The sequence below is a fragment of the Hemiscyllium ocellatum genome, chromosome 40, assembly GCF_020745735.1.
Source record: "Hemiscyllium ocellatum isolate sHemOce1 chromosome 40, sHemOce1.pat.X.cur, whole genome shotgun sequence".
NCBI classification, from domain to species: Eukaryota; Metazoa; Chordata; class Chondrichthyes; order Orectolobiformes; family Hemiscylliidae; genus Hemiscyllium; species Hemiscyllium ocellatum.
This window is the reverse complement of record NC_083440.1, coordinates 13,554,316-13,564,913: the sequence shown is the minus strand read 5'-3', so window position 1 is coordinate 13,564,913 and position 10,598 is coordinate 13,554,316.

The window sequence follows — 10,598 nt, the reverse complement described above, 5'->3', positions numbered from 1 at the left end:
GAATGAGTCTAAATTGAATATCTTTTCTAAGACCATGTCAGAGACATATATACCAGAAGATTGGAATCACCTCATATGCAAGGTAGACTCCTTGTTGTTGACAAATACACTAGGTGTCTAGGTTGCACACTCCTACCCCAGTCCACTTCGAAATTGGGCACACTCCTATCCTAGTGCATGCTGTATAAAGTGAAGACTGAACTTTGTAGATAGTGCTCACTGGATCTTGTGTATGGTGCAAACTTTACCTTTTAAATGATGTATGTGACATTCTGCATATGATGCACACTGGACCTTGTAAGTTTTGCACATTGCATTTTTTTCAGATCGTGCGAAATCCAGTGCAACGTGTGAATGATTCACATTGTGCTTTGTATGTCGTGCTTACTTCATCTCGCATATCAACTACAATGCACTTTGTAGATGGTGCCTCCTAAAACTTGTAGATGGTGCACTGGTCCAGAAAAACGTGGAATATTCCAAAACAGTCCTACTTTGTGCTTTTCAGACGTGGAACGTAATTGTGGAGGCGGGAGCTTACTGCACTGTAGGATTCCCAACCTTTTATCTGTTATGTAGGTAGAAGTGATGGGCTGCTCCAAACCAATGCTTGGTCACTAGAAGACTGCAAAATATTAACTCCAAAAGATACTTAATTTTAAATATCAAGGAGCTGTGTTTAGATCCTCCCTTTGGGAAAATCGGAATTTCTTGACACTTGGTGAATATTGTTGGAACAGCAAAATTAGAATTATCTTCTTCTGATGTCACTTCCTGGATTCGAGCTCTGGGTGTTGTGCAGACGGAAGGCGAGGGGTGGGAGCGTGTTACTTACATTGAGACAAGCTTCTAGAGTGGTTGCAACGTGCAGAATCATTTATGTTTCTTGCCTTCCTGATAAAACAGCTTAAATAACCGAAATCAGGACAAGATACAATCTTGAACTGCAAAGAGAGTGACTGTTGGAACAAACGTTGCAGCCAGGATGTTTTCGAGTTTACTGCAGTTTACAGTCCTCTCGTTAATTTCATGTAAGAATTGATCATTGAGTAAAATAAACTTGCAATATCCTTAGCTCATAAAAAAATACTTTTACATCGAGATAAAATGCAAGAATTGAACCATCTGCAGTATAATTACCTCGACATTATTGCATGTTAGAATTATGTATCTATATTTTATGTAAATTGACAGGCTGACTTAATATGCAGTCTACTTTAAGATATTCTTTCAAAATTGCACTTTTTTCACGTGATGAAGGCGCCTTTGGCATAAAAATGTTTCTGAACCACTAGCTAGCTTCTGGGCATTGACAAGATCATTTTTGTATTTATTAACTGTTAATACACTGTCCGAGTTTTAAAAGTGGGATGAGTCTTTGTGTCTGTCTGTCGATGGATCCATTGGTTCTGTTTATCTGATATTTGCAGGCAATGTCTGGGGAAATCTCGTGTACCAGTGGCCTCGCCAGGTCATCACGGAGAAAGGAAAATCGGTCGAAATCCACTGCTATCAAAACAGAACAGTCCAGGATAACATTCTCTGGTACCTACAGAGACCCAGACAGGCATTAATTTTAATTGGGTACTTTTACATCGGTGGAAAACCTGAGTATGGAGAGGGGTTCAAAAATCGATTTGACATTAGCAGGACCAAAAATGACAGAATGTCAAAGCTAAAGGTGGAGACAGTGCAGCTAACGGACATGGCGGTCTATCACTGCGGGACTGGGGACAGTGCACACAATGACAAACTCATTTAGCACCTTGACAAAAACGGGAACCACTGCAATTAATTAACCCAGGTCTGCTTCCTTCATTGCCAGTCATCTAGTTTGAATCAGCTACATTTTGATTTAAAACTATAAAGGGCTTTTTCCTTAATAAAAGCAAAACAAATCAAAACTGCTTCCAACAATGAGAAATGTCAGTGATGTGGATAGATTGAAGAATTTGGGACTGTACTCTTTGGACAGAAGAAGGCTGAGGGAAGATCAGATAGCGGTTTCCATTGATGGAAATTGATGAAAAATGAATAGTTAATTTTGTATCTGTGTCTTAGATTGTTGTGATCCAAAGTGGCATGAAATATATAACGTGAGCTCGTGTTCGGTCGGCGGATGTGAGCGAAGTACAAGACATTAAGATGGAGATCACTTGCATTTTTAAAAGCTACTGCTCTAGATCCTAAATTCTGTGCTTGGATCAACAATGAATTCCTTTCCTAAATGTTGCATTCTTTCAGAGGATATTTCTCTTGTCTATGCTTAAATTCCTTCTCTACTTTAGTAATGAACCTCCACATGCATTGTTTCCACTACTCTTTGCATGCAGAACACTTGCTAACATCTCCCTTGAACGGTCTGGCTTTCAGTCTTTCTATTGCTCCAATGGAAATTGATTATCTTTATTTAACATGTCTTTCCCTGTCGATATCCTGAAAACTTCAATTCGATGATCAACTTAAAATTCTAAGCTTTTGATGATAAAGTTCTATTTCTCTAATCTCACCTCTGAACTGAAATTCTAAAATCCCGGTTTCATCCTTGTAAAACTGCGGTGAACTCCTGTCAGGACCAAGACATCCTTCCTATGGTGAGGTCCACAGATCTGCTTGCCGTACTCCAAGTGGGACCTAACAAGAGTTTTGTACAAATGCAGCAAATCATTTGAATCCATATACTCCAATCCCTTAGGCATGAAGGCCAGCATTCTACCATCCCCTTGCCTATGTTCCACACCTGTTTGTGGCATTTTAAAAAGCAATGTCCTGAACTCCCAAATCTTGTTGGCCATCCACTGTAGTTCACTTTGCGCCTTATCAAAAATACCCTGATCTATCCTATTTTCGGTCTGAAATGCATAACCTCACACATGTTTTTTTTTAAAAAATCCATCTGCCAGTTTTTACCCATTTACCTAATCTATTAATATACTGTTGGGATTTTGAACTGTCTACCAACATAGCCTAATTAATTCCGTCAGCAAATTGGGATGTTTGAATGTTTATGCCATTGACAAATCCGGTAATAAGTATTGTGATAACTGGCACTACCGATGGGGAATTCCATAACGGAAAAAATGTCTATGAATTAGGACCAGACGATCTAGGAGAGAGGTTTGGAAGCACTCCTACCTACAAGATGTTGTAGATACATAGACGTCCGTTCCAAAAATCGGAAATTGTGACGGCCATTTGTTAATTTTAAGTCTAAAAGTCTGTTTTAAGCACCTTATAATTTGGAACACGTGCATTAAAATTGCATTCAACTTTTCGGAAATATGCAGTGCTACCTTTGAATTATTTACATTTCCCAAGGCAAATACATGGTTTAACAAACTTATAAAATAGAATGCAATGTAACCATCACATATATCGCTTCCATCTGTACGGATAAGAAAGAGACAGATTTGAACTATGCTATTGGTGTCACTTGCAATGATGCAACTTCCAAATTCAGTCACGAAGTAAATGACGGCAGCAGTTACTATGCAGGGTGTTTGGATACAGTGCAGGATTGTGGACTCAAATTGGGAAACGTCTACGTCTGTCTACTGTTTCTTATGCTCAAAGATAACCGTTCATAATTGTCTAGACATATAATTTTTTACTGCTAAAGGAACAAAGAGATCGTTCGAAAGATTACCACTTGTTATTCTTCCGTTGTGTAGTTGTTATAGTCCATAACAATCGAAGCATCTGAATTAATTACTGAGGTTGTCAGAACATCCTTGAGAAAACAGATTGGGAAAACGGGTAAAACATTTTTAAGAAAGTATCTACAAGACAATTGTTTCGATTCTGGAAGAGGGTCATTGGACCCAAAACGATGACTGTACTTTCTTTTGCCACAAATGTTGCTGAGTTTCTTCTGCAATTTCTGCTTTTGGTTAAATACAGAATGATAGAGGGTGGAGACGTTTCAACTCGGAAACTTCATCCCGAGTGGTGACAGAGGCAAGATTGACTTCGCCACACCTTTGGGAACTGGTGCTTTTTGTGGTTCACAACAAATGCCGACCATGCACGGTCTACTTTCTAAAGAATAAACTGGGTTTTAAACCTACCCAAACTGTAAAAGATTCCCTTTTGGAACCAATGTTGAATTTACAAAATTAATAGAATAAATGATTTTCAGCCCTGAACGGATCACTCTAAGGAACATACGTCCCTTTGTATCAAAATATATAAAGTAATCATACAAAATCTTTGCACACATACCAAATCTCTTTGGAATCATTGAATTATCTGCTGTCTTTGCATATGTCGAATTAGGTAAACATTGAAATTTGATTTCCTCACAGCTGCTCGCAGGCATTTCTTACTCATTCAAGATATTATTCGCATACATTTTAGCCACCTGGAAGATCCTCATTATTCCTTGGCAGAAAGATTTTAGACCGCCTTGTAAGGTGGTCTAATGTGGTCACAAATCACCTATGAGAGGAATAGATTTCATTTTGTAAAGATATTTCTCATTCATAAGGTTTTGCACTTGCATTTGTTACACATAGAGTTCTTTACATATTTTGCAGAGAGAAGAAATGCCAGACGATACATTGCAATTTAACAATTCTCAGATCGTCCTGCAGTTGTGAAAAAAAGAAGCATTTTCCAGCGTGCAAGAAACTGCTTCCATTCATTTTCGCTAACTGATTTGAAAAATGAGCAAGTCTTAGTAGGAGCAGCTCTTTTCATTTCAACAGAATACTTTAATTGTAAAACATCTTTCTATGTTATGCATTCGGTGTGTGTGTATATATATATATATATATTACATGTGCATATAAAATAAAACACACGCATTCTGAATAATTGCATGTGAATAAAGCAAGCAATCATTGGAGTTTGACTCTACCCAATAAAGAAATCAAACACAAGTCTCATTTGAACTAGACTATATTTGCATGCATTGAGAGACCAGGAATGTCTGAAAATTGAATTGAAGCAGAAAAATCAAGTTTCCAGGCAAAACCCGTTCATTATGAATGGTGAATTCCAGATGAAGGGCGTTTGCCTGAAACGTCGATGTTTCCTGCTCCTCGGATGCTGCCTGACCTGTTGTGCTTTTCAAGCACCATTCTAATCTTGACGATAATTGAATGGACCCCAGTTTCACTTCTGCAAGAAGACACAGTCACCGGTGTTTACCAACACCACCTTGGCAGCAACTGCTCCAGCCTTTAGTTCGTCACTCAGCACGTTGTCCTGCGCCTTGGTATGTGCCAGTTCGCAACAATTGATCAAGATCAAATCCTTGTTTAAAGTAGATGCCCTCCAGTGTGGAAGCAGGCGATTTGGCCCTACAAGTCCACACTGGCCGTCTGAAAAATAAGCCACCCAGATACAAGTCCCTCTGAAGGATTAATCAAATGCTATGGACAATTCACGTTGGCCAATTCACCTGACCTGCATATCTTTGCATTGTGGGGTAAATTTGAGTCATGGAGGGAATGTGGAAACTTCACACAGACAATCGCCCATGTTAAGAATTGAAACCAGGTCTCTGGCGTTGTGTGGCAGGAGTGTTAATGACTGAGCCACCATGCCGCCACACACGTAATTGTTCGAGTTTTGTTTTGCAGAACCAGCAAGTTTTGGGCTGACCAAAGAGTGTCTTTCACCGAGCTGATCATCGTCCACAGTTCCACTTTCTTCACTGTGTTCATTCTGATGTACAGAATTGAACAATGCTGCGACCTCCAACTGATTCTCCAGTCCTTTCAGGAGAAGTGACTTATCTCTGCTGCCCGCCCCCCAGACAATAAACCAGATATGTGAATCTTCGCAGTCCACATGAATCTGCAGTGGGTGAGTTATATTGTTAAACTTGCATTACGATCTTGTGGGGCTGTTACTGGTCTATGCACAGTCTGACATGTATGTTTTGTACAGAGAAACGGGGGAAGTCTATTGGTAGTTCTCGCGATGATGTCATTTCCATACATAAGCATTAAATCCGGCATCAGGGCGAGAGGGTTCACCGTGTGTGAGAGCTGTATCAAGTTGGGGAGGAAAATGTTCGGTTTTATTTCTATGCATCTCATGTTCCTGCTGCTCCCAGGTAACATTCCAGGCTTGGTATAGTATTCGAGCTTGTCTTAATCTGGTTTTAGTACCATAATGAAACATTGGCCAGTCAAATCACTTGCAAGTTTCATTCTTCTCTACTGTCAAATAAATTAGCGAAATGTTTTCAGAATGTTCTGTACAGTCAGAGAAGCAGCTATAATTGTCCGTCATGAAAGGGACTTTAATCAATAAACAAATTGGTACCATGTACTGGTTTTATAAAAATGCAGCGGGCAGTGGAACTGTAAATTGGTTGAAAGATGTTCAGAGAGGGGATGCAATTCAACGAATACATATTTTGTAGCTGTACTATTCTCCGTTTCAGCAAATAGCTTCCATTTGCTTCCGGCCTGCATTTAAGCAGCCTCTGTTCGTGTCACGTCTACTGGAAGTAGCAATGCTGTGAGTCTAAAATAACCGGGCTCAAAGCCCACATCCATGAGCGTCAGAGGCCACTTTCTGTGTATCCACAATGGAGAAACGATATGTCTTTGTAAGGCGGGGTGGGGGGGGGGGGGGGCTCGAAGTGTGTGAAAAGTGAGAAACTGGAGAACAGACCTAGGTCTCTTAAGCAATTGACAGTTCGTCACAAATCATTACTTTTTTTCTCTCCATCTTCTTTACTTAGCGAGTTGTATAGGTTCGCTCGTCTCTCAGTGGCCGCAGGACTTGTCTATACAAAAGGAGAAGGCGGCAGAGATGCACTGTTACCAAAATGGCACGAGTAATACCCAAATGTACTGGTACCGCCAGTTAAGGGGAGCAGGCCTTCAGCTCATAGCCACCTCGATCGGTACGTCAGAACCAACGGTTGAAAAGGATTTCAAGACAAGGTTCAAAGTCACCAGGAGCGATCTTAAATCGTGCAGCCTGAAAATTCTGAAGCTGGAGGTGTCAGATACTGCGGGTTATTATTGTGCAGCCAGTGATCACAGCGATACAAACACGTGTAGAGCTCTTTCAAAAACCTCACGCGTGTTAAGATAGTTAGCACATTGATTGAAATCTGGAGCGGACAACATTTACCAATAGACCCGCTCCTCGCTGATGTTTGCACCGTTTCCCAAAACCCACCTAAATGGATAAACGCATTATACTTTTTATGCATTCTTCCTTATACAATTCAAGACCAACAGCCCCTATTTAGTAATTGCTCAGCTTAGCTGATAGTATCATGTCTAATAATAATTCTTCGAGGACAGAGATTGCATTCCTGGCAAACTGTTGTTCTTGATAAAATCCTTCCTATTTAATTTTGCGACTTATCCTTTCTCAAGGAAAGCGACTATAATCGCGTTTAAACGTGCATTTCATGTTCTTGTAGTCCAGCAGAATAATAGAACCCTGACTGTGTGAAAAAAGGCCGTTAAGCCCACCGAGTCTGGACCTAGTGTCTGAAGAGTATCCCGCCAGTTGCGCTCCCCTACCTTATCACCGCAGCCTCCCATTCACTGATGCTAACCCAACCATATTTTTCTGCACAGTACGGGGCAATTGAGCACTAACAATGCACCTGACCTCGCAGTAAAGAACGCAGGTTCAGGAATCATTGACAAGTTTCTTTAACAAGGCGCGATTCATTGACTTCTGCCAGACATCATCTGAATACTCTGCACATACACTGAATGTGTTTCTTTGTTCTTTATATATATATATATATATATGTTGACCCTGCAAGCCTGCTCCAGCTTTATCAACTGATAGTTCCAGAACTTGGGCATGGAACTGGGCATATGCTAGTTTGTCTCACTAAGTCCAATTATGGCTGGGTTGGTGACAAGAACTGTGAGGGTCTGCCACTTTTAGCAATCATATCTGAGGTCAATTGTACTCTGCTGGCATGAAACCACTTTCACTCACCAGCAACTCGTTGTTATGCCATGAGTGCTCTCTTTGTTGAAAAAGTAAACTGAGACTATGCGGCATGTGGCATGTGTGTTGACAGATATTTTATCTCTATTTTTATGGTAGCAATATTTGTTTGATCAGCCTGTTTCTCAATCTTCCTCTGTACTGACATCAGGAAGACTCGTGTTTCCCAGTGTGTTGAGAAACGAAAGAGATGGAAATGTATATTAACTCAAGGATACTGATAACTTGAACATGTGGTGGTATTGCTACTGGGGTGATAAAGAGTAGAAGCTCACAGGTAAAGCCTTTACCGCCTCTGATATCTCTCTTTCAGACAGTTACAGGGAGAGGTTTAAACCAGGAAGAAGGTCTCAAGCCTGATGAAAAGATAGAATGCAGACATTCTGAGACGGCAGTTCATTACTAACCTGTTGGTGATCACAATTATCAAAATAGACTCAGAGCATCGTCAGAAAAAGAAAATGACAAACCTCAAATGAGCCATCTTCAAAATTAACATCCTTTGCATCGATGTGGCTTCTCTCGGTTCCCAACAATCGAGCAACAATTTGGGAAGGCATTATTGCAAGAGTATTAATTCAGAAACTCTGCTAATATCCTGGGGTCCTGGCTTAGAAACACACTACCTCAGGTAGTGGAATTTTAATTTTATGGTACACAAATAAATCTGGATGACCATGAAACTATTGTTGATTATCAGATGGGTTTTTCATGGAAGAAAATCTGCCATTCTTATCTTGTCTGACCTGCATGTATGTCCATAGTTGCAATGTGATTGACTCTCAATTGTTCTCTAAAATGGGCTAGAAAGCCTATCAGCTATATGCATTGATGGATCACCTGACATCGACCTAAGTATCAGATAAAAAAATATACATGGTAGAGACAGCCCTGCAAAGTGTGCCTCTCGAACATCTCTGGGCTGGTGACAATATTGAGAGAGCCATCTCACAGTCTAGTCAAGGAATGATTCCTGATAATGTCCCAAATACCAGCATCACAATCGCTGGATAACTCCTGGCCCACCGACAGAACAGATCCAGCAGAGGTGGTGGCACAGAGGTGTACACTTGGGACGGATTTTACCCGAGGATCGCAATATTAGCGCCGGACTCCATGAAGTTACATGGTTTCGGGTTAAGAAAAGGCAAGGAAACTTCATGCTTGTTGCCATGCACTGTCTTTCTTCGGCCGAGGAATTGGTATTCCTCTATGTTGAGCAGCACTTGGAGGAAACACTGAGAATGCAAGGGCACAGAATATACTCTGGGTAAGGGATTTCAATGTCTTCCCACTAAGTTCGGGAGCAGTAGTACAGATGGTACTGGTCGTACTCTAACGGACATAGCCAAGAGGCTGGGTCTGTGGCAAGTGGTGCGGGAACCAACAAGAGAGAAAAACATATTTGAACTCATCCTTAACAATCTGAACGTTGTAGACGCATCTGTCTATGACAGTATCTCTCAGAGTGAACACTGCATAGGTTTTGTGGAGATGAAGCCTTACCTTCATATTTGGAATAGACGCCATTGCGGTGTGTGGCATGATGATGGTTTTAAAGTGGTCAATTATCAAACAGATCTAGCAATTCAAAACTGAAAAACATGAGAAGCTGAGAGTAACCAGCAGCAGCGGAATTCCACTGCAACACAATCTGCAGCTACATTGGAGCGGCACAGTGGCACAGTGATTCGCACTGCTGCCTCACAGCTCCAGAGACCCGGGTTCAGGTAACTGTCTGTGTAGAGTTTGCAAATTCATCCCATGTCTGCGTGGGGTTCCTCCGGCTACTCCGGCTTCCTCTCACAATCCAAAGATATGCAGGTTAGGTGAATTGGCCATGCTAAATTACCTGTAGTGTTAAGTTAAGGGGTAAATATAGGGGAATGGGTCTGGGTGGGTTGCTCTTTGGGGGGTCCGTGTGGACTTGTTGGGTTGAAGGGCCTATTTCCACACTGTAAGTAATCTAATCTAATCTAATGACACAGTCCATCCCCAACTGAACCATTGCCACCAAACCAGGTCTAAAACATTGGTTCAAAAGAGCAAAATGGCAGACCTGAATCAGAACCAGGTCTGAAAATGAGTTTTCAACCTGGTGAAGACACCAAGCAGGTCTACCTGCTTGACAAATAGTGTTAGTGATAAATGATAAACAGAGCTAAGTAATCATGTCTAAGCTCAGCACTGCTGCTATATCCAATCGTGAATGGTGGTTGACAATTAAACATCTCACTGGATCCTCAAATTCCCCATCCTCAATGATGGAAGGGTCCAGCACATCAGTATAAAACGTAAGGCTGGAGCATTCACAACGATTGTCAACCAGAATTGTTGTGTAGATGATCTATGTCGGTTCCGTCCAGTAGTGTCCAGCATTACAAGTACCAGTCTTAGCCAGTCTGATTCGCTTCACGTGAAATAAACGTTCACAGTCTCTGAGTCAATTATTTGCTGATCAAATATATTCTGAAATATTTTTCAAGATTAAGTCCTTGTGCAACTGAATGCTAGCACTTATTATCTGAGTGAATCAACATACAGAATGAAATCTCGTCAATCCTCTTTGATGATGGCATTGAATCAACGTCAGCTGAGGAAAATGTTAACACGTTTTTCTCTGCAATCGCATCCAGACTCTTGTGCCGTGTTAA